The sequence below is a fragment of the Grampus griseus genome, assembly GCF_964374135.1.
Source record: "Grampus griseus genome assembly, chromosome: 12".
Lineage (NCBI taxonomy): Eukaryota > Metazoa > Chordata > Mammalia > Artiodactyla > Delphinidae > Grampus > Grampus griseus.
This window is the reverse complement of record NC_139006.1, coordinates 13,970,953-13,995,528: the sequence shown is the minus strand read 5'-3', so window position 1 is coordinate 13,995,528 and position 24,576 is coordinate 13,970,953.

Sequence of the window (24,576 nt, the reverse complement as noted above, 5' to 3'; positions counted from 1 at the left end):
AGCTGCAAAATTCAAGGCACCCCTGTGCCCTCAAAAATGTCCCCCCGTAACTGGAGGACCATAACGAACCCCAATCCTCAAGGAGCCCCAGAGGAGGGGACTTCTAAAAAGTCTTGGCTTTCAGACATTCTGGCTTCCGAGTACACATCTACATCCTCGAGATGAACGGCAGGGAGGGGAGTCAAGACCCAGCTCACCCGGATTATTCCACCCCCGCCCCCCAGCCGGCCGCGGGTTTTCCGTTCCAAATATCCAAATTGTTGGTGAACCTCGTGCTTTGCTAGTGTAGAATCGGCCTCTATCCTTAGGCTGTGTCAGACAGAGTTGCCAAAGAAACCCTCTTCTCCCCTGCAGGGGCCCTCCAGGAAACGGAAGAATCAGAAATTGGCGCCTCGGCTGCAAAGCCATATCCGCTCCGGGTGAGATCTGACAGTCTTTTGCGAAGCTGAAAAAGTCGACAAAATCATCCCCAAACCTGACATGCCTCTCCCACCAGCCAGTCACCTCGGCTGGGTTTGAGGAACTCGAGGCTGCTAAGTGCTGGGAGGGAGTTGTGTAAAGCAGACACACACAGGGGTTTGGGGTTTGCCTTTTGCCTTTCACGATAAAACGTGTCTCTACACCTTCCTTGAGAGAATGGAGATGAAAGGAAATCAGAAAATGATCTCGAAATTTTGGCCTCAGTTTGCCTTCTCCCGTATACACTTAATTTTCTGGATATTTGGGGAAATTTTAGAGGATTCATGTCTGCGCGGCCAGAAGGAGCGCTTTAATTTCCTATGTCTGTGTGCGCGTGGGGGAGTTGCGTGTGCATATGGGGAGGGGGCCGAACATTCATTTGGGAAACCTGGTGAGGCTGAGGTTCTTCCCTAGGCCATGAAAGCACCCTGAAACCCACAAGCTCTGAGGAGAGGTCCAGTTGAGCTCTCCTCACCACCCTCAAAACCGCATCCATTTTTCTCTCCTTCCATCCCAACCTCGGGGCCACTGGGAAATCTGGCAAAGGAAGACACTCCCGAAGTATCTGGGAAATTCAGGACGCTGTGTATCCTTCAGAGTCATAGCTGGAGGATGGAACCTTTTACTCTTGTTCATACAGTCTACTCCGCATCAGAGTAGATTTTGACCGCCTGATAAATCCAGGAACTTTTGGAAAATTCAGGATAACATCTGGATACTTGGCAATTTCGCCCGGATAATTCAAGAGACACAAGATGGGAGAATTTGTAACTAGGCGGCGATTTCGAGCCACAGTAAAAAAAAAAAAAAAAGTGTAGTTGTTTTTCGTTCTGTTTTAATTTAAAATGCTCGGTTTGAGCTGGAATTTCCTCCTCGGCCACACTCGCGAGGCACTGAGAACACCGTCGCGGCGGCCACTTTTTCTCCGCGGCCAACCCCTCCCCCCGCTCCCCGGGAGCAAATCCCTGGCTCCGCAGGGCAGAAGTGGGGGCCACTCAGAGAAGGTCGCTGGGCGTAAGCGGAGAAAAGTTGCCCGCGCGCACCCAGAAAAGATGACATAAGTGGCGCTGACGAGAGCTGCCCGGCTGAAACGCGCCTAAATAAAGGGTCCTCCGGCAGCGTGGGCCGGAGGGATTGCCTCACACTCCGGAATCGGGCCCAGACACTTTTAGAAATGTTTTGCTGGACGCCTGCCCCGCGAGGGCGACAGCAGCAGCTGGCGGCCTGGGCGAAGCTGCGCTCCGGGGGTCCCAGGCTGGCGCTGAGCGGCGGCCACCGTGGCGTCCTCGGTGGAGGAGAACATCTCCGCCTTTTGCGGGTTTTTCTTTTTATCTTTTTGTGTGTGTGAGTGACTTCCACGTTTGTGTGCCCCATGAGAGCAGGATTCCGTCTGCAGCGCCCCAGCTGTGACCAGAAAGGCGTTAAGGAAATACGCAGGCGAGAGTTCGGCACCAAATTAGACACTGTTGGTTTCAACGGTCTCTTCTAGTGATCGGTGGGTTGTGGGATGGGACAGAGGGCCATCCTGGTCACAGCTGGGCCCCCAGGGCCAGAATGGAGGCTGAAACTAATGGAATGTTTATTGAATCAATGAATGAATCCAGAAATCAGGGTTTCAATCTTAAGTGTATCATAATTCCCTCCCAGAAACTGAATGTCTCTCTCTCTCTCTCTAACAGGGCAGTCCTAGTGGTCCCTGCCAGGGTCTCACAACTCAGTCATAACAAGTGACATCTGTCATTGTTAAAAACTCAGTCATAACAAAAAACATCTGTCATTCATTGACCACCTACTCTTTTCATCGAGCTTTATATTCATTTATTAGGGGTAGGTACTGTTATGTCCCCATTTTACAGACGAGCAAACTGGAGCTCAAACAGGCTAATTAACTCAGGCTGCCTGGTTCCTGCAGGTCTCTGATGACTGTGTGAGTCCTTTGCTCTGGGGCATCGCTCCAGGGTGCTGAGCCCGTGGCCACCCATTTCTTCAGACTTACTATAATTCTACACAAGTCCTTCCAACCACACGGAGAGTCCGCCTGAACACCTTAAGCTAAGCAGTCCAGTCAGACTAAGACTGGAAACTTGGAAGAGCTGTAGCCAGCTCTAAATTTACAGATCAGGCCTGGGACCCATAACTGCTTGGGCATTCGTGTGTTCCTGCGCCATTACTCTTCAGGAGAGAAGGGAAAGGCTCCCCTGCCAACCTGCCCAAGGCCGCTCTTAAATATGCTGCTCGAAATTCCGAGAGCCCCTACAAATCTAGAATGTCCGCAGGTAACGGCAGAAAGGGTCTTGAAAAAGGTCAGCGCAGAGGCGGATGTGACCGATTTAAGCCCCTGTGCTTTTGCGCCGTGCGCCCCACCCGCGTCTTTACGCACAAGCGCAATTGCGCTCCGCACATAGGCGCAAACCAGGATCCTGCCGGCTGGTCTCCAGTCCCGCCAGGCTTCGGCCACTGCACACTAGTCAACGTAATGAATGGAGAGAGAAAAGAAGGGGCGGGGAGAGAGGGGACATTGTGAAGGGGGGTGAAATATCTTGGAAATAATACACTGAGAGAAGGAAATATGGACAACAGTTTATCAGCACCCCCGCCCCCATTGCCCGCATGTTTAAAACCCATAAGTAATTTTAGATTGTGTCTTCAGTTAATATATCTTTCTCCCTTTCCCGCGGGCTGACAGGGAAGCGCCGTTGCTGCAAGATGTCTGCAGAAAAGGGTCTTTAAGAGTTTCCACATTGTTTAGCTACACAAACGTGTTTGTGGTTCCCGAGGCCCTCCCCCTCCCCCACCCGCCTCCGAATCTCATTTCACTTTATGATTCCAATTGTTTGAGGATGCCCGCGCCACATAAATCCTGCTTCGAGATTAATCTCTCTGCTCGCTCGCGCTGGGCTCAGTGATTTTTTTTTTTTTTTTGAGTTCTTTAAAAGAGGGCGCCGGGCGGAGATTTATTAACAAGGAAAAATAGTTTATTTTTATAGTCGACCTCGGAAAAGGTTGGGGGGGGGAGTGGGAGTGGGCCGGGAAGGGGAGTCGTTCAGATGGATAAACAATGAGGCTAAAGGGGCCTGGGTGCTAAAGACCACTTAAGCTGGCAGTGGGCTGGCGACTTGAACTTTTTTCCTGGCGCCCCGCAGCTTGGCTGTGGGTGCGTAACCAGGGGTCTGCGGGACCACGCCAATCGTTGCGCCGTGTGCCCATGCGGGTGTGCTGATGGATTGTGTCTATGTGTACACGTGTGTAGAGTATCCAGTACATTCCCGGGGACAAGCCTCTTCAGAGAGAGGGTGCGCAGAGGGGATCCCCCCAAGTCGGCCTCTCCCCCAGGCCTGATCTTCGGATCAGTTAAAATGAAGGTTCTTAACATGATTACATGGGTGACCATCAAAGATCTGCAGAGCACTGGATACTATTTGCAAAATTATAGACATTGGTGTATTTTTCTGGAGAAAACTCAGTTTTCATTAGCTTTTCGGTGGATCCAGAAGGTAAAAAACCCTCTAATTAAGGAAAGAGCTAAGCTGGGTCTTTCACCTTCCCCGTGCTGCTGGTAGCCGCACGCTCCACAAGTTTTTGTCCTTCAAACCAGGTTAGCTTGCGCCATTAAAGAGTAACAATTGGACTCAGGACACTCAGGATTCTTAGAGCTTTAGATTAAGATCCAAGGGGCCTGAGCTTTGCTTCCAGCCTCTAACTGGCTGTCTGACCCTGAGCTAGCAGCAAATCTTCTCTGAGCCTCAGTTTCCCTTTAAACTTTTGGAAGAGACATTTTTGAGATGTGTGTGTGTGCGCGTGCGCGCGAGCACTCGTGTCCTCTCTTTCACAGCCAACTGATTTTGAAGGTATATGTAGGAGAACACAAAATCTAAAATGTTCCACCTTGCATCCAGGATAAGACCGGGAGCTCCTGGTGGGGCAAGGTGGTTCTTAACCTTTGGGGGAATGTGGAACCCACTGAGAAGCAGATTTTTTAAATGGACTTCCTCCGCACCAAGAAAGAAAGAAAAAACAGCACTTAAATAGGCGATTTTGCATACAATTTTTCGGAGTCCCTGAGCAGGTGAAAGTCCCCTGCTTAAAGCGAAGAGACGGAGCGTAAACCCTGACCAGTGCCCTAGGAAGGGACCCCAGGACGCCACGGGGCTCGGGGGCCACGTGAGCTGACTCGTGCGAGCCGCGCTCAAGGCTCCCCGGCGAGCGGAGCAGGGTAAGAGGGTGAGAGGAGTACGCCCGCCCCTCCTTTGATTCGCAGACCCGGGCGCAGCCGGAGACCGCCCGGCACCGCGGCGTCTGTCTGTCTGCGCGTCTGCCCGCGGGTCCCCGGCTGTCCCGAGTGAACTCGACGCGCTGCGGGAGCGCGCGGCTAGCCCGGTGCGAGGGCGCGCGGTGAGCCCGGGCGCACCCTGGAGACCACGCGCTGGGGGCCAGGCTCTGGCCGCGATCTCCCGGGGGCCCAGTCGCGAGCGACTTGTTAGGGGTGCTGGAGTTAAGAGGCCTGGAGATGCACTTGGTTGAAGTCTGCAACTCTTGCCTCCCAACGTCACTCCTCCCAAACGTCTTTCCGCGAGTCGAGTCTGGGGACACCTGCTCAGAGCAGAAGCAGGCTATGGTTCAACCTGTTTGATCCTGCCCTGGCCTCCTTCCAGGGGACCACCTATCCCAGAGCCAGTTGACTCTCCCTAGACAGTACCCCAAATTTCGAATAATAATAGACAACGCCAAATAAGGCTTTTTCTATTTTATAACGAGCTTCCAAATCATCATTTTACTAAACTCCAATAACCCACTTAGTTGCCTTTAGAATGTCTCCCTCCAAGATGAGGGGGCTGGACCCCAGAGAGGTTAAACAGTCAGCCCAAGAGTGCACAGTAAAAAGTGGAGAACCTGGACTCACACTCAGGGCTTCAGATTCCAAATCCCTGGCGTTTCCTAGTGCACCACGATCAGCCTCTACTTCAGGGCTTCCCACCCCAACACACAGGTACCCCCAAACGCACGCTGGAGCGCAGCAGAACAGAACATTGTTGCCTGAGCCCAAGAGTCTCCGGCCAGCTGTGCGAAAGCGTATCGGAGGTCAGGCACACCTAGCAGACTCACCGTCACTGACAACTTGGGGTGCACAGCCTGGGTCCCAGCGCTGTCTCTCCTCTCCTTGCGTTCGTGACATCCCCACCCTGAAGCCCAGATGCTCCGAGGTTGCACTGACCTCTGGCATCCCTGCTTTGGCTCTCCACCTCCACAGCCCCTTCCCACCTCCCCGATGCCCCTAAATTGCCAGCATTTTACTGGCCCAGAGCGAACACTTCCCTGAGAGCAGAGGCGCGTCCGTCTCTCCCCACCCACCTGATGCCTTACCTGGCCGCGGGTGGATGGACGAAGGGCCGCGCTCGGAGCCTAAACGCTGGCGCGCGCGCACCGCACCACAAATCGCTCCATGCAGCATCCCCTGGCCTCCAGCCGCGTTTCCGGTTGTTGCACCGGGCGCCCCCGGAGTGGGCCCGATAAGCTATCGGCCGTCCGGGCCTAGGAGGGGCGGTCAGCGGCGAACCAGGGCACCTCGGGCCGGCTCCCGGCTCCCGGCCCGGCTGCCTGCCAGCGGCCGCTCCGGACAGCAGCGAGATGCCTGCCGAGGTGTTTCTGGTTACAATCACCTCACACACAGGCTTGCATTCCGCCCCCCACCCCCTCATCCTTACCATTTTGTCTGAAGTCACACCTTCTCCGGGGGACTGGGGAGCTTTGCCGGGGTCGGGGCGATGAGTGCCTGAGTGCTGGGCCAAGGCTGTTAATCTATAAAGCCCCAGCAGGTCCGTAAAAAGGAGTATTTTTGGTGGTCAGAAAAATCAACATTGAATAGATATATTGCTTCCTTCTCCTATCTACCAGGAGTTAATTTCCAACCAATTTATCCAGGACTGTTGTGTATTCCTGATTATTTTCTGGAAGGGCTGAGGCATATACGGTTTAATGGATGAATTTGTTTTCTTTTTGGGAAAATGGAGTGTTTGGGAGCTGGGAGAGGATTCTCAGGAGAAAGCTAAACTTGGGTCTTATGTAGTCTTAATGATCATAATCATAATGATGATGTAGTAGCCACCATTTATTGACCACTTATGTGTTTTAATCCTTCAAAAAAAAGTCTACAAGGTGGTAACTCTTATTTTCCCCATTTTGCAGATGAATCATTGGAGACTTGAATAGGTAAAGTGATGTCCCAGGGTCACACAGCCCTAGGAAGATCAGCCCCAAATGGCCCTCACTGTGCCTCACCCAGGCGTACAGAAGGCCCCTGATAAAAGTTGGTGGAACGTCTGACCCTTGACGATAGACAGAGAGGATCCCTTCACTAGCTTGTCTTGGGGATCCGTTTGCCACCTGAAGGACAAGCAGTTAGAGCCCAAAAGGCCCCATACCGTTTCCTCCCCGCCCTATAGAATGATTCATGCCAGAGAAGAATTCCAAACAGAACGGCCCTTGACTTGCCCCGGGAGTGGGCTTCAGAGGAGTCCAGCCTGACTCCCGCTGGATAGGATGGGGTCTGGTGCTTTCCCAAGCTTTGCTAAGAATCGCAACCAAACTATCCGGGTTTCCCTGCTAGCCCGGCGTCCCAGGGGCGAAGGCTTAGCCTCTGGCCACCAATCCAGGCTGAGAATCTCGTTTCTGTTTGGTCCGGCCTGGGCGCGGGGGCCGTAGTCGTGCCTCTGGGGTCACTCCGGGCCCTCCATCTGGAGAACAGGGCCGCCCCGCATCCATCGAGCAATTAACCTCACCCACCCTCTCCCTACCAGTTTCCTTAAAATAAATGTGACAGACGTGAGCCTAATGATCTGCAGGGGAAGATCTATATGCTTCAGGACCGTAACACATGGCTCCCTCCCTCCCCCGCTCCCCGCCCGGTGGAGCAGGCAGCCCTACTTCAAAGAACAGCCAGTAGGTGATTTTACAGGGGTTTCCTGGCTTTCAGGAAACTAACAATCAACCAGGTTCTTTGTGGGCAGAATAACAACCACAGACAGGCTAAGGATGATGATGATGGTGATGATGGTGATGATGGTGATGATGGTGATGATGGTGATGATGATGATGATGATGGTGATGATGATGATGATGATGATGGTGATGATGATGGTGATGATGGTGATGATGATGATGATGGTGATGATGGTGATGACGGTGATGACAGTGATGATGGTGATGATGGTGATGACGGTGATAATGATGATGATGCCAGGGACCGACATTGAGTGACCACATGCACCAGGTTGGTGCTAAAAGCTCTGCACACTCTAACTGTGCTTTACGACAACCTTACAAGGCAAACAGTCCAATCGCCCCATTTTACAGCTGAGAACTAGTGAGGTCACATACCCCATGCCCACAGCTGGTAGGGCAGGATTCAGACCAGGTCCACAAGGCTTTAACTACTACTACTACTACTACTGATAATAATAATAATGATAATAACAATAGATTTTTAAAAATAAATGCAATTTTAAAAAATCGAACAGGAGAAGAGTCTGATAGGAAATGACCCCTGGCTTCTCCTCTCCCAAAGACTGGTAACCGAGTTCGTATTTTGCAAATCTTTTTATATTCTCCCACCTTTGACATTGCAAATGGAGCTCACAATAGAAGCTGCTCTGAACTTTGCATTTTTATTATTTGCTTAACTGGAGGACGCACTTTAATGGTGTGGGTTTTTAATCACTAATCACCGGACCCAAAAAAAACGAGATCTTGCCAACTGAACAAAAAATGGGCATCGGTGGGGCTGGGGTCCTGGGGAATGGTGCAGGGTCAAGTTTTGCTCAGGGTCATTTTAGCTGCTTAGGACAGAAATGGAGGGAGGGAGGGAGGGAGCGGGGTGGAGAGACAGGATAAGGAAGCTCAGACAGCTCTTACATTCCAATCAGAGATAGCACACGTCCCAGGAACAGAACATGCTCATCCGCCCTTGGCACGGGGGTGTCACCAGACTTGCATTTCAGAGCAGGAGGTTTTCAAAGCCTTAAATGGTCTCCCAGAGCCCTAGTCACTCTCTGTTTTGTGTGGAGGGGCAGGCTTTCAGGATGGAGGGCTCAGCGACATCGGACCCGCTGGACAAACAGGAACCAGGGGAGATGAGGCTTGTCTATTTTTGGTCCTGGTTCCCCACGGTGGCTTCCCTGCCAGGGTGCCGTCAAGTTTAAGGAACCATCATGTTGACCCCATTCCTCAGCTGACCCACAACAGTCAGCACGTAATTTTTATAAATGTCCCTTGTCTATGTTTTGCAAAGTTGTTTTCCCAAGTGGTATTTGTGTTTACAAATAGAGAGCATCCTCCTGACAAACCCATGAAGCTTTCTAGGCTGTCCCCGCCAGTGACAGGTGGGCAGGGCCAGTGCCTGTGGAATCTGTTCAGAGAAGGTAGAGTGACCAGAACACAAGGCAGGGGAAAGTACTTTGGTGAAGGGTTACTGGACCACAACATCTTGTTCCTTGTTTAGAATAATAGTGACCAATGGTTTGCGCTGCTTCAAACTGTCTCCTGCCCACCAGTTTCTAGCTCTCTAGCAAAGAATAACCATCCCCCCTTTTCTCTTGGTCTCTTCCATTTCCCACCTTCTTTTACTCCTATTTTCTCTTTCTCCCTTTCTCCCTTTCTTCCTCACTCCCTTCCTTCCTTCCTTCCTTCCTATCTGTCATTCTCTCTTCCCACTACACCCACCGCCCTTTTTCATCCCATCTTTTCCTCTCTCCTCAGAGCTCTCTTATTCCGGGAGGAAGATTTACAATGAGAACTGCATACCAAGTCTCTGGGGCCTTCAAATTCAGCGTCGTCGGGGACCTGATTTTAACTGAAACAGCAAGTTTTCTTTGACAATGGGGACTGTACATATGAAACAACCCTGCTGGAGATGCGTTGGCAGTTTGCAGTTTATTTTTAAAGTACATGCAACGACTCTTTCACTTCTAGAAAAGTTTTCTCAAGAAGTCCCCAGAAATGTGGACAAATATTTATTTATAGACACAAGAGAAAGGAGATATGGGGATATATGTGTATAGCTGATTCACTTTGTTATAAAGCAGAAACTAACGAACCATTGTAAAGCAATTATACTCCAATAAAGATGTTAAAAATAAAAGTCCATAGTCTTGAAATATGTAATAACACACAAAAAATTAAGAACTTAGATGTGCCAAAATAGAAGACTGGTAAAGTTATGTTTTAGCTCTAGATGGAATACTATATAGCTACCAAAAATCCAATTTTAAGGGAGGAAAGTAAATTTAAAGCAGTGTATATTTTTACGATGCCATTTTCTTTATGTGTGTGTGTCTGTGTGTGTGTATTACATACACATTAAAACGATGGTGTGTATACATCAAGATGTTAATACTGGGAGTCAGGATTACAGAGTTTGAAGGGTTTGTACTTTTCTGTCTCCCTCCTCCAAAGGTCGATGTTTGAAGCTGGGTAATGAATAGGATGAATAAACAACAAGGTCCTACTGTGAAGCACAAGGAACTATATTCAGTATCCTGTGATAAACCATCATAGAAAAGGATACAAAAAAGAATATATATATAGGTACAACTGAGTCACTTTGCAGTACAGAAGAAATTAACACACATGTAAATCAACTATACTTCAATTAAAAAAAAATATATATATATATATATATGAAGCTGGGTGATGAAATCACCATGGTTCATTATACTGTCCTTTCTACTTCTGTATATGTTTGAAACTTTTCCATAATAACATACTTTCAATGTTTACAGTGATGCATGTTTCTTTCATCGGCTAAGAGAAAAAGACGTAATTCACGTTCGTTTCCCTTTTGAGGCTCTTGCTTTAGAGCTTCCCAGAAGCTTTTTTTGCCCTTGCAGCCACGGTTCTGGATTCTGGGGGTTCACAAACCCAGATGACACCCTGCTAACCCTGAGCGGGGCCACGGCGGGTGGGTGGAGGTGTTCCCTGCTTGGATACCCAGTTCTGATAATGAGCTGTCCAGGAAGAGTCAGCAAGGACGGGAAAGAGGCAGAGTCAGGAGAAGTCAATTAGGTGGGTTTGCAATGAGAGGTTGTTCTAAGGGGCTTGGAGTTAGCGTAGACAGGCTCGGGAAAAGGGGAGTGAAAGGAGGGCCTTTTAGGCCCGGGGGACATTTGGTTGCTATTATACATGAACAAACCCAGCGAAGCTGAAATGGGAAAATGGCAAACCTGGGCATCTCCTCCGTGGGCTGGAGAGAGGCCCAGTGACCCTGGGGCTAAGTAATTCCAAATGGTCTTTGAAACCTTCTGACAGCGGGGCCACTGAGGCCTGGGGGCTGAGGGGAAGGGGAGCAGAGGTCCCATTACAAAGGGGCTGAGGTTTGGGGCACTGAGCCATTTTAGAGAAGGTTAATTATTGCCCTCCTTTGCCAAAATCCTTAAAGGAACCACCAGAAGTAAGCGTTCTTGCCCACTAGCCTGCAGAAAACCTGCAGGCTGGCTTTTGAGAGAAGGAAGAAGTGGAAATCTGTCACAGCTGGACACAGAACCTGTTGGCTCGGCCACCGGAACAGGAGCCTGTAAGCTTCCGGGGCAGGGTCTTCCATGGGTTCTGCGTGGCCAGCTCCTCTGCGGTGCCCGGAGCTCAGAGGCACCAATAACTCCTTGATGTGTAAACAAACGAATCAATTAATTCATGAAAACTTTTTGGCCTCATGCAAAATGGCCCCACTTTTATTGCATTATTGCAATAAAAGTGTGCTAGGCCCACCTGCTACCCTATCACCCGATGGATGGGTTCCAACACTGATTCCCAGGCCCCAGCCTAACGGTATGAATCAGAATCTCTGATATATAGCATCAGCGATTTTAACACTTACCTGGCTCGTTCTTACGCCCACTCACAATGACAGCACTGCTGGAGGCATCACTGCTGCTCACTTCTAGAAGAAAGTCCTAAGGTACAGAGAAGGACATGAGTCTCGCAAAGTCAGGTCATCATAAATATTCTTACGACATGTTACTTGGTGTTTCTTATTGATAAATATCTCTTAGATATTATATGCGCCATTTATTTCACATGAATCCTGTGTCAGACACTTTGTCAAGAATTGTGTATGTATTATCTCATTTAATCCTCAAACAATCCCTTCAAGTAGACAGTAAACCCGTTTTGCAGGAGAGGAACTGTTGCATAGGGAGGTGAAGTGACCTGCCCGAAGCCACACCCCTTTCAACAACATCGACGGCCACAGCAACATTAGCAATAACAGGTACCATTTACTGAAGGCATCCTGGGAGGCAGGCACTATGCTAAGCATAGATTTAAAAAAATTTTTTTTTCATTTAGTCAGTGTCATGTAACTTTACATGGATCATTTAATTTCATTCTCACAACTTTATAAGGTATTATCCCCATTTTATAGATGAGGAATCTGAGTCCTAGGGAGATCCACTTCCCATGGCCACAGAGGTGAGAAGCAGTGATGGTGGGAGTTGACCCCAAGTCATAACTTCTAAGAACTCCAGGATGTGATGAGTTGTTTAGGCTGTTTCTGTTTCTCTAACCGTTCTCTCTACATGGCTAGATATTTTTAAAACTCATAGCAACTTTGAGTCTGGTAGAATGTGCAGATAGGCTCCAAGGCTTCTGAGGAGCAGAGCCGACGTAGAGAACAAAATTTAGGCATTCTGGATGTTACCCTTGAATGATTGAGGGGTCGTATCTCACTCAGTTTATCCACCTGTTAAATGGGGAGATTGGCCTCTGAGAATGGTCTGGCAAGGGTTAAATAGGAAAGTCAAGGAACCATGAAGGGAAAGCGCAATGGACCAAGAGTGAAGAACTGGGGTCCTGATCCCAGAGCTGTCCCCAACTCATCATGTACAAGGCAGCCCCCTTTCTGGGCCTCAGTTTCCATGACTGTACCATCACTCTAAGACCCTATGTTCCTGAACCCTACCTTTCCTGACCTTCCAGTTCAGGATCTCTATGAGCCCTTTCTCCTAGCTCAGAAGCTCAATTCTTACAGAAAAAAACAAACAAACAAAAAACACTCTCTCTCTCTCTCTCTCTCTATATATATATATGTGTGTGTGTGTGTGTGTGTGTGTGTGTGTGTGTGTGTGTGTGTGTGTGTGTGTGTAAGATTCTGAGGACCAAAATGCAGCAAAGTGGAAGTGGAAGTTTTCCCAGTCATTAAAAAGGGAAAATCAGCCTCCCTAAGAAAACAAATTCTCCTCTCACTGTAAGTGCGGGTTATCAATCGGAATTCTGATGACTTTGGGGCTGACAATTTTAACAACCACTTAAGTCTCACCCTGCGCCTTTTATCTGAGTGCTACACAAACATTGTTAAACACACAAGCCAAGGCTAGGGAAAATGGTATCATCTTGGAGCGGAGAAGACCCAGGGAACTGAAGTGTCCACAGGCCCCTCCCTCCCCCTTCCCTCCACAGACCTAATCAATGGCCTGGCTCGGCTTAGAATTAATAAGTCTGGACTCTTGCACTTTTGACCTAGCTGTTAGATAACAATTCCTTTAGCTGGGCTGTGGGTTATTAGGCATGAAGAGTCAATTTGATAAATAGATGACATTTTATTTATCTAAATTTCTGGAAGAAGCGTGTTTATTTTAAAAGAAAGGAATGTCATTTATAAATAATTTATTTGCACAGTCTGAGTTAAAACATTGAATCCTTATTGGAGAAAAAAATAACTAAAAAGGATCTCTGACACTTTATTGACTGAAACCAAAACAAAACAAAAATAAAACCCAGGCTCTTGATACTTTTTTCTCATCGTTTTCAATCCTCTTAATGTCTACTGGAGTGGCATTTTGATTCACTGTTCTATTTTGCATTGAATCTCGTGGTTGCAAATGGCTTTCTTACTAGCCACAAAGCAGGTGTCATTCTGCAACAATTTTTAATTCTACAGTGGCAGAAACAGCCGATTATTCCCAAATTAAGGATGGGTTAAATGAACAAGGATACGTCTGCAAGATGAAACACGCCCGACATCCCTGATGGTGTAGAATTTTATTATTAGCTTTCTCTCTGTCTCTGTCTCTGTCTCTCTCTCTCTCTCTCTCTCACACACACACACACACACACACACACACACGTATCACTAAGTTTAAAAAAAGGTCACAAAATAGTTTGATATAGACTTGCAAATTTGCACAACCATGTATCTACAAAGGATTTTAAATACCCAACCGTAGGGAAGTGGTTAGATAAACCATGATTTATTCCCCACAGTGGAATACTATACAGCCATTAAAAGGAGGAGGACCCATCTCTGAGATATATTGCTAAAGAAAAAGCTAAGACTCATAGCTGTGGGTCTAGAATATGTCAATGTGTATAAAAAGGAGAAAGATACCCAAGGAAGTGATGACTTTGGTTGCTCTGGGCTGGGGAATGGAGCTGCATGGCACAGAATTAGGAGGCAGGTTTTTCACTCTTTATGCTTTTGTAGCTTTTAACATGGGAGCCATGTAAATGTTTGCCTATTAAAAGTAAATGAAAATAATGAAATTATTAAAAATAAATCGTCAGAGAATACCTGTGAATCTCTATGCAGAGGAAAACGTTTTTTAAAAAGACATTTAAGCATTTAGAGTTGGTTACCTCCAGGTACCTTGGTTTGTGGGTGTTTTTCCACTTTTCCTCTTTTGTTTTCCACATTGCTTTCTGATGTTTCTGAAATGCACATTAAAAAGAACTCTTTTGTAGATTTTTTTTAAAAGGAAGGAAGAAAATGAGTTTCCCGTCTTCACTCTCAATGGGATGGATTCCTTTATATGTGTATTAAATATCTCTGAAGTCATCATTGTAAAATGACTGGAGGTGGCCGGGGAGGGGACACGGAAAAGGACTAATAAAAAGAGGTTTATGGGTATTTGGGTGGGATGAGCAGGATTTCCAGATGCGCGAAAGCCAAGATTTGAGAAGAGGGCGAGGGCGCTCTGGACCAGGATGGAGTGAGATGCACTTCAGAAGTTTAGGGCTGCCCTGTGCCTTCATGCTAAGGGACCCTAAATGCCCAACGCTCATGACGATTGCCCAGTGGAAAGATGGAGAGAGGGGAGAAACAGTCTGCATCCCCTTTCAATGATGGAGAAACTCAGATGCTGAATGGGGCTCCTCTAAGGTCACCAAGGACCAGGGAGAAGTGATTCTGAGCTTCCCTTCTTAGTGAGAGTCCCTTCCTTTGCTGTGCTAAAGATGACAAGAAGAATGTCTAATTGCAGTCAAGGGCTCACTCCATGCCAGACACTGGGCAAAACACTCTACCAGCATTATCTTGTTTAACCTCATGGGTTGCGTGAGAATTAAACAAAAGAATACCCCGTGGGCTGTAGACAACCTTGGAACTGACTGTGGCCACCCTCTCTATCCTATCTTGTCAGTAGGTTGGATGTAAGAGGTAACTGTGGTCATCTATGTATAGAGGCGCCGTTCGTGCCTGTCCATATCTGTCACATCTCCGTTTCCAGCATGCTGGTTGAACTTCCAACGGCCAGCACTTGAAATTCTTTGCCTGAGGACTTTCTCTAGCCACTGGAGCCTTCTCGGCTAGCTCACGAGCAAACTGAAATTGCCGAGGAATTAATGTCCCACCTTCCTTGCCCCTGGGGTGGGTCACTCTGAGGTGTGTGGTCTACACTGATTCCCACAATTCCCCAGTGGAATTAAGCTCCAGAGCCCAGCTGGGTAACTTGCTACCCTGTACCACCATCTGCCTCCCTTCGCTTTTCCTAAGATCATCTCCCAAACCAACTACTTGTACGGGAAACCTTGTCTCAGGGTCTGCTTCTGGGGACCCTGCCTAAGACATCTACTGTAACCCCATCCTATGCCCTTTCAACAAATATCTATTCTCTTTTTCTTCCTCTCCCATCAACAGAGCATTGGATGGGTTTCAAATCTCATTCACATCTCTTATCTCAATTGAACTTCCCCCAATTCTGTGAGGCGGATATGCAGGCATTCCCACCCGACCCTCCTTTCACTGATAAGGAAATTGAGAATTAGAGACGTGGTGTCATTTTTCCAAGAACACACACAGCTGGGAAGGGGCAGAGCTCAAATCCCAGGCTTCTGACTCTACCCCTCACCTTCAGTCCATTATAACAGTCTACCTCGCCCTTCTCTCATAAGAATATCTTGCATTTATATATCCATGCATATTTTTTTCTGGATAATATTTTATTGGAACTTCTCAACAGCTCTGTATTTGATTATTATCATCATTATCATTTATGGATGAAGAATCCAAGACTCGTAGAGGTCAAGTCATTTGTCTAAGGTCACCTGGCTAATAAGAGGTCTTTTGAATTTTGGTCCAGTTCTCATTCTGTGACCCCAAGGCTACCTCTGCTCTCCTCTCACTTGTCTATCTTGGGGTTCATGCAGAGTCAACAGTGGACACAGGAAAGCGTCACAGGAGGTCAGAAGCTAAGTCAGTTATGAGAAGAGTCTTTGCCAGTAAGCTGGTACATGTCACTTAGAGGACAACTTGAACTTAAGAAAAAAAATCTCAGAGAAGATTGCTCTAGCCTCTGTCTGTTTCATGGCAAGGGATTGGCAAAATTTCAGAACTGGGCTAAGTCTTCAGCTCTTGATTCTCTACTCTGTCTTGAGGGGAGGTAAGGATGTGTTTGGACTTTGAGGGAAGGGATCATCGTACGAACCAATCCCAATGAATTCACAACAATCTGGGGAAACCACGGGTCAGTCTGCCCTGGTGACTTCTCATAATACAATGATGTTGACCCCTTATTGTGGTACATCCCTTAGTGTGATGGCTAATCCTACTAACCCCATTGTCCTTGCCAGTGGTTGGTTTAGAAATGGACCTGTGACACAATTCTGGCCAATGACATATAAAGGAGAAGTTTGCTGGAAGGAAGGGGCCTATGGTAGCTAGTTTCCAAAGACGCCCCCTCCACCAATAAACCAGACTTGCCAGTATTCACGCCCTTGTGTTTTCTCTTCCCCTTGAATCTGGGCTGGTCCTGGGACTGAATTTTGACTCATAGGATACAGTGACAGTGATGCCGTATGACTTCTGAGGCTCGGTCCGATTTCTTGTTCTGAAGGAAGCCAGCTGCCATATGAGAAGTCTGATTACCCTGAGACTGCCATGCTGTGAGGAAGCCCAGGTGAGCTGCATGGAAGGACTGCATGGAGAGAGAGAGAGATGCCTGGGCTTCCATCTTCCGGCTGTTCAATCATCCCAGCTGAAGCACTAGATAAGAAGCCACCTTGGACACTGAGCTCAGTTGCCATTCGAATGACTGTAACCCCAGCTGTCATCTGACTGCAATCTCTCAAGAAACCCCCCAAATGACAACCGCCCTGCTGAACCCAGTCAACTCAAAGAACCATGAGAGAGAAGCTTCTGGGGAAAGTCATCTTGCTTCTCAGAAAGAGATAGAGAGAAAGATGACCCTGCCTTCTTTCCCCGGACATGTCAGGTCTAGATGCAGCCAACTGGGAACACGAGAGATATCATTGTGGAAGGCAAGGACCACACACCAAGGATGGCAGGACGATGAGAAGAAAGAATCTGAGTCCTTGATGGCACTGTGGCACTGTTGACTCAGCCCAGCCCTGAAACCCACCCTACCTTGGACTTCTTGTTGGGTGAAATCATGCCTTCACTGTTAGCCCCAGTTTGGGCTTTGTGTTACTTGCACCGAGAGCTTCCTAATTCATCCCTAGAACAGGGAAGTTGATCTGGGCTAGAAGACAGCAGAAGAGAGAGGTTAAGTAAAGTCCATATGGGTCTCAATACGGGTTCTGCTACTTCTTAGTCGTGTGGCCTTGGCAAACTACCTCTGAACCTTAGCTCCCTCATCTGTAGAGAGGGGGAAATAATTCTGCCCACCATGTAGAGCTGCTATGAAGAGTCAATGAATGAATGTACATAAATGACTTATGCTAAATGTCTGACCCACAGAAGACCTCCGTAAGCCGTGACTACCACTAAGGCATAATTCAGACAGTTCTTCAGTGCCCTGGACCTCCCCCGTATCCGACAGCCCCAGAAAGGGTGTGGCTTGGCACCCCCTCAGAGATCATCAGATGAAAGGTCTCCCCAGAACACCACGTATTCCCATCATCGTCCTGGGGCTTCCAGGAGTCTAGGGTGCAGCACGGCACATCAGGACCCCAGATGCCCCCCTCTATGAACCTGCTCGTTCACCAGCTCCGGGGCAACATTCGCTTTGAAGTTGGCCTGTCGCACCCCCCGCTCCCAACTGGGTTGAGACTGAAGTTTAACACCAAACCGAAGTTTCCTCTTCTTCTCCCTGTTCTCTTTCACTTTCCTCGGTAAACGGGAGCTCCCATACATTGTACTGGCAGAGGAGCGTCCAAGAAGCGAGACTTGGAGATGCTCGCCAATCAGAACCAATGACGGCCTTCCTGCGTGTACACTGCCCTGACCCGCTGCAGTAAAACGGATGTGGTGTCCGTACGGAGGCAGAAACAATCTCTGGTTGCCTTACTGGGGGAAGGAAAAAATGAGCAATCATTTGAGAAAGTTTCAGGTGTTTCATGTATGAAAGCAGGTACCCCAGCGGCAACTGGATTCTAAGATTTAAAAATTACGAGTAGGGCTTCCCTGGTGGCGCAGTGGTTGAGAGTCCGCCTGCCGATGCAGGGGACGCGGGTTCATGCCCCGGTCCGGGAAGATCCCACATGCCGCGGAGCGGCTGGGCCCGTGAGCCATGGCCGCTGAGCCTGTGTGTCCGGAGCCTGTGCTCCGCAACGGGAGAGGCCGCAACAGTGAGAAGCCCGCGTACTGAAAAAAAAAAAAATTATGAGTAGAAGAGGGAAAAACTGGGGCTGATGATGAAACTTGGCATGTGCCCGTCCTATGGTATTTGCTTTTATGGGCAGCATCCGGATTCATTGATGTCCCTGCTGTATCTGTTGTTAAATATTTCGAAAACCGCCCGTGGGAAAGCCGCTTGTGACGGTCATAAGAAATTTTCTATCTTTAGAAATGGAAACTTTGATTTAACTCTGGGCTTTGGGAGAGATCACCAAAATGGGTGAGAAAATATATTTTGTTGAGTGTGAGCGAGCTGGAGCTGTGCTTTTTAGGCTGCTAACCTCTGTGCTAATAGAGGTGTGTTCATGTTACAGAGGAAATAAGCCGTCCCATTGAAGAAAAGTACAGTAAGTCCCCTACATACGAACCTTCAAGTTGCAAGCTTTCAAAGATGTGAACGTGCATCTGGTCTCTTATTGCTGACGATCCTTCAGCTCTACCGTCTCCCACCTCCTCTCCCTCCTCCAGTCAGTAACTCCTCTTGCCTGTCCCCTCGATGTCAGCCCCTGTATGCCAGCTGTTGTACTGTACTACAGTACTTTTCAAGGCACTGTACTGTAAGATTTTAAATGTTTCCTTTATGTTTGTGGGTTTTTTTAATGTATTATTTGTGTGAAAAGTGTGATAAACCTATTGCAGTACAGCACTATAGAGCCGATTGTGTTAGTTGGGTACCTAGGCTAACTTTGTTGGACTTACGAACAAATTGGACTTATGAGTGCACTCTCGGAGTGGAACTCGTTCGTATGTAGGGGTTTACTGTATATGTTTGAGAGTTGCTTGCGAAGGATGGGGATGGTTGAGAAACAATGGAAAGTGCTGCTGTAGGAAGGTGGGTTACTCTGGGATCAAGCAGTGCTGCTTGTCGGCCCAGGTAACAAGATATGCCACAGAGTTGGGGTGAGGCCCACCCTAGCCACCTCTGCTCACCCACCCTGTGAACTTGGGAAAGACGAAAGAGGGTTATCTTGGCATTGAGCTCCTTCTCAGGAGCCCCTTGCACCCCAGCAATGGTGGGGCCATCTCAGGACAGAGGACCTCAACCAAGGGAAGACAGTCGTGCACAGTTGGGTGTCTATATTACATAAATTGGTTTGTGAGCACATCTGAATCTCCTCCTTTGGTACCCTCAGCAATACTTGGTGAACTCTGTATCCGTCAAGAACTTGTACAGTTGTGGGTGACAAATTAAACTCCAATTGGCTTAGCCAGAAAGGAACTTATTGGCTCATGAACCTGGGAAGTCCAGGAATAGTAATGGCTTCAGGCATGGCTTGATCCAGGGGCTCAATGATAGAGCCAGTTTTCTTGCTGTCTCTGTCTCATAAAACAAATGATGCAGATTCAGGCAGTGATGATCTGTGAATGAAACCATTAGATGAAAGGCTGATGAGGAAACGTGCAATGAAGAGATCAGGCTGTCATCACCTGAATTCCTTGATCAATTGCAGCATTCAACTAATAGTGGGACAGCCAGACATTGTGAGGCCTCTGTGATAGATTCTTAGGAAAAGTTTGAATCTGAATCTACTTAAGCCTTGTCTTAGTTTGGGTTCCCCCTGAAGCTGCTCTAAGATGAAGATTCAAGTACACATAATGTATTTTGGAGGTAGTCCCTGAAATGCTGGTAGTGGAGTGAGAAAATGAGACAGGGAAGGGAAGGCAGACAGTAAAGGGTGAGTTATCAAGCAAGTTACCCTTGTGGATGACTACAGCTTAACCCTGGAACCCTCAACCCAGGAGCCAGTGTAAACTCTGCCCCTCAGGGTCATCCCACCCAAGGGATGGCACAGCTGGAGTATTTATATAGCAATTCCGCTAAGCCACTGGTTAAGGGCTATTCCTGAGTGGGGAGGGTTGAATCTCCAGCACTTCTGGCCAGCGGACCCTGGTAGCTGAGACAGCCTCTAGGTACAGAAATGCCAAAACTGTCACTTCATACTAAAGTGATACGTGCAAGAGGACAGGCATGAGGCCCAATGTCTACTACAAGTCTTTAGAGCTCACTGGTATTTACAAGAAACACAAGGGACTGGAAACAAGTTAAATGACACCACATGAGCATTACATAATGATAAAGGGGTCAATTCTCCAAAAACACTAGCAATCCTCAACACGTATGCACCTAACAACAGAGACTCAAAATATACAATGCAAAGCTGATAGAACCGCAAGGAGAAATAGACACACCCACTGTTACAGCTACCCCACTGTTACAGCTACCCCTCTATCAGCATCGACAGATCGAGCTGGCCAAAAGTCATTAAGGACATAGCTGAACTCAACAACACCATCAATCAACTGGATATAATTGACATCTATCGACTACTTCATGCAACAACAACAGAAAATATATTCTTCTTAAGCTCGCCGGGAACATTCACCAAGACAGACCGTTTTCTGAGCCATAAAACACACCTTAACACCTGTAAAAGAATAGAAACCGGGCTTCCCTGGTGGCGCAGTGGCTGAGAGTCCGCCTGCCATGCAGGGAACGCGGGTTCGTGCCCTGGTCCGGGAAGATCCCACGTGCCGCGGAGCGGCTGAGCCCGTGAACCATGGGCGCTGAGCCTGCACGTCTGGAGCCTGTGCTCCGCAACGGGAGAGACCACAGCAGTGAGAGGCCCGCGTACCGCAAAAAAAAAAAAAAAAAAAAAAAAAAGAATAGAAACCATATAATATATGTTCTTAGACTATGATGGAATTAAACTAGAAATCAGTAACAGAAAGATAACTAGAAACTCCCCAAATACTTGGAGATTAAACAACACATTCTAAATAACACATTAATAGATTAAATAGCACTTCTAGATAGCACAGGCGTCAAAGAAGTCTTAAGAGAAATTTAAAAATATTTCAACTAAATGAAAATTAAAATACAACTTATCAAAACTTGTAGGATGCAGTGAAAGCAGTGCTTAGTGGAAACTTTATAGAATTGAATGTATATATTAGAAAAGAAGAAAGCTCTAATATCAATCATCTAAGCTTCCACCTCAGGAAACTAGAAAAAGAAGAGATAAATAAATTCAAAGTCAGCAGAAGAAAATAAATAATAAAAATTTAAGCAATAATCAATGACATTGAAAACAGGAAATCAATAGAGAAAATAAATGAACCTAACTGACACACAGACAAGGCCAGAATGTGGGACATTATCTACGACTTGTTTCTACAGCAAGTCAGTGGCATGAAAAGGGAGTTGGGGCGTGTTCTACATGAAAAGATAGCTAAAAAGTACACCAAGCAAATGTAATATGTGTACTTGTTTGGACTCTAATTAGAACAAGACAACCATAAAAGATTTTCTAGACAGTCAGGAGATTTTGATCCTAAACTGAGAATTAGATGATAGCAAAGAATTATCGTCAAATTTGTTAATGTGATGATAGCACTGAAGCCATGTAAGAAAATGCCCATGTTATTTAAAGATGCCCATGGAAGTAGCAATGAAATAACACAATGGCTGGGATTCCTTTTAAAGTTCTACTTTTTAGATAAAAACGAAGTCTGACCCTGCCCTTACTTCTCCTCATTTTAATCCTTGGAACTCTCAGGGTTTGTGTTTCTTTAAAATTTAAATAAAATGTAAAATCATAGATTATTCGGCACTAGTTTGTTTTTTTTAAATATTGCATTAAAATACTATTTATTCTGATTACCGAGTTTTTGGGGCGGCCCCTTAAATTCTATGCGAGTGAAGCATTAGTCCTGGCACTGTGTCTAACTCAAGTCGCCTTATTCCTTGCCTGGGGGATGGCTTGCCTCGGGGTAACCAGAGCTGGTCACTGTTTTCCAGGTAATTCCCCGCGGAAGATTTCGCCACCTTCCACTCTTACCGCTTCTACGTATTTCATACCCTCTTCCACCCTTCAAGGAGCCACAATGGGAGACACAGTCCCAATTTAGGACGTGGCGGCTTGTGGTTAATTAGGAGTCTCGCCCAGGGAGAACACGCTATTTGCCATCCCTGCCTTGAGTCTTCTTAGTGTGTTTAAATCAGCCTTTATTATCCATAGCCAACCCAAGTGCTTGTCTCCTGTTCACTCTGCCTTCTTACTTTCACCCCCTTCTAACCTGATACAAGCCCCATTCTCCCACCGCACCCCCGTCCTTAGGTAGACACATTCTGTATTTTCTGGGATTGCTTCTCTGCCCGGTTTCCAGCAGGAAACAAGGACAAGATTTGAGTCTTTTTCTGACTGTGCACACATGTGATGGTCCCTGGCTCTTAGGTGCAAGAATCCTTGTTCAGTGCATAGGGTTCCATTTCAAATGTTCCTCAAGCCCTCTTGGAAGTGAATAAAATGTTACACTTGTAAGGGCCCTAAAGAATAACTGAATCCCAGGCTTCTTAACTCTTTTTATGAGGTATGCAATGAAAGCTCTAAGAGTCAGGTGGATCTGGGTTCAAATTCTGACTCTGCTACTGTGGGCCTTTAGACTGGTGACTTAACCTCTCTGAGCCTGAGTCAAATAGGAATAAAAATTGTATGGACCTCATAGGGTTGTTGGGACAGTAAGTGAGATGATGTCTGTGATGTGCTTAGCATAATTCTTGGAACAAAGTAAATGCTTAATACATGCTGGTTGCAATGATTATTTGGGGGGTCACCTGTACCTCTTTGAGAATCTACAAAAAGCTATGCAAGACCCTTCAGGAAAATATACATAAAATGCTTGCCTTCCTTTACATAAAAAAGAATTAAATATGTTTTAAAAATTAATCCATACAGATATTTCACTTTATTATTATGAATATATTTATGAAAAAGAAAAAATAATAAAAATCCTATACGAGTATAGAGTAAAACAATTTAACAGACAACGTGAAAAATAGAAGGAAAGCATTCTTTTCCTACCTCATACAAGAAAGGCAGTTCTCAGCATTTCCTCCATCAAGGACTATTCATGACAACGTTCATGGCTTACAGTCTTGCAAAGCCAAGAGCAGCCATGGAAGATGCACTTTCTTATCCTGTTTCACGTACTAAAATAGAGTCAATTCTTTCCCGTGTTGTTACATAGACTTCCTACGTATTCATTTTTAAGATGCACTGTTTTTGTTCTGATTATGGAACTGATACATGCACTATGTGTGAGTAAAGTGAAAAATCGTCTCTCATAATCCAACCCTAGAGATAAGCGTTGAGAGATGGGGGTATATCCTTCCGGTATTCGCTCAGTGCAGATAGGATGCATGTAAAAACACGTGCTGGGCTTGGTGGGGCATCTAAGAGAGGTGCTTGGTCATGTGGCTGGAGGTGGGACCGTCCACATCCCACATACCTAGGTTTGCCTCTTGGATTCAGCAAGTCCTCCAGTGACCTTGGACATCCTTTTAATATCTCCAAACCTCATTTCCTCATCTGTACAGTGGGACAAACAATAATATCTAGCCTGAGGAATTGCTGCAAACATTAAATGAATTGACGCATGTAAAGCTCTTAGCAAAATGTTTCTCCGCCTCGGCACTACTGACATTTTGACTGGAGAACTCTTGATTGACGGAGGGGGCTGGGCAGGGGTAGGCTGGCCTGTCATTTTAAGATGTTTAGCAGCATCCCTAACGTCTACTCACTAGATGTGGAGGGCATTCCCCCGACCCCAACAGTTGTGCCAGTCGGAAGTCTCCAGTCACAACCACGTCCTCCGCCATAGTAAGTGCTCAATAAACTCTCCTCTATATTATCATCATTACTGAACCTAAAACATTCCATGGCTCAATTAATACAAAAATACAAATCTACTGGTATTTTAACTGGCTGTGAAGGAGTCCAGTTCCTTCTTTCTATTCACAGCCCTTACAGAAAAAATACTCAGTTTAACCTCAGGTACAAACTTTTCCTTAGGAGAACTTTTCACCTGTATAATAGTAAAATACTGATGAAATGCTACATACAGAACAACAGAATTCAGCCATTTTTATTGGCTCTGTGCCTCCGAAACTGTCCTCTTTCTCCCCCTTCCCCCACATGCAGGTGACAGACAAAACTGAGTCTGCAATTAATAAGCTGCTTTTCCTGGCCCAAAGTACCTAATTTCTCGTCCCTCATTGTGCATCGGGGTGTTTTTCCACAGAGTCCGAGGAAGATGGGATTATGTGTATGCATGCACGCATTCACAGGCTAGTTAGGATGCAAACCCCCGGGAATAAACTTGGAAAACGACCGAATTAATCACTTATGATCTGCATTTGGTGCACATTATCATAATATTGATATAATACACACACTGTTCTTTGCTTATTTCTACACTGAGAGCTTGCCCTGCAGCAATTT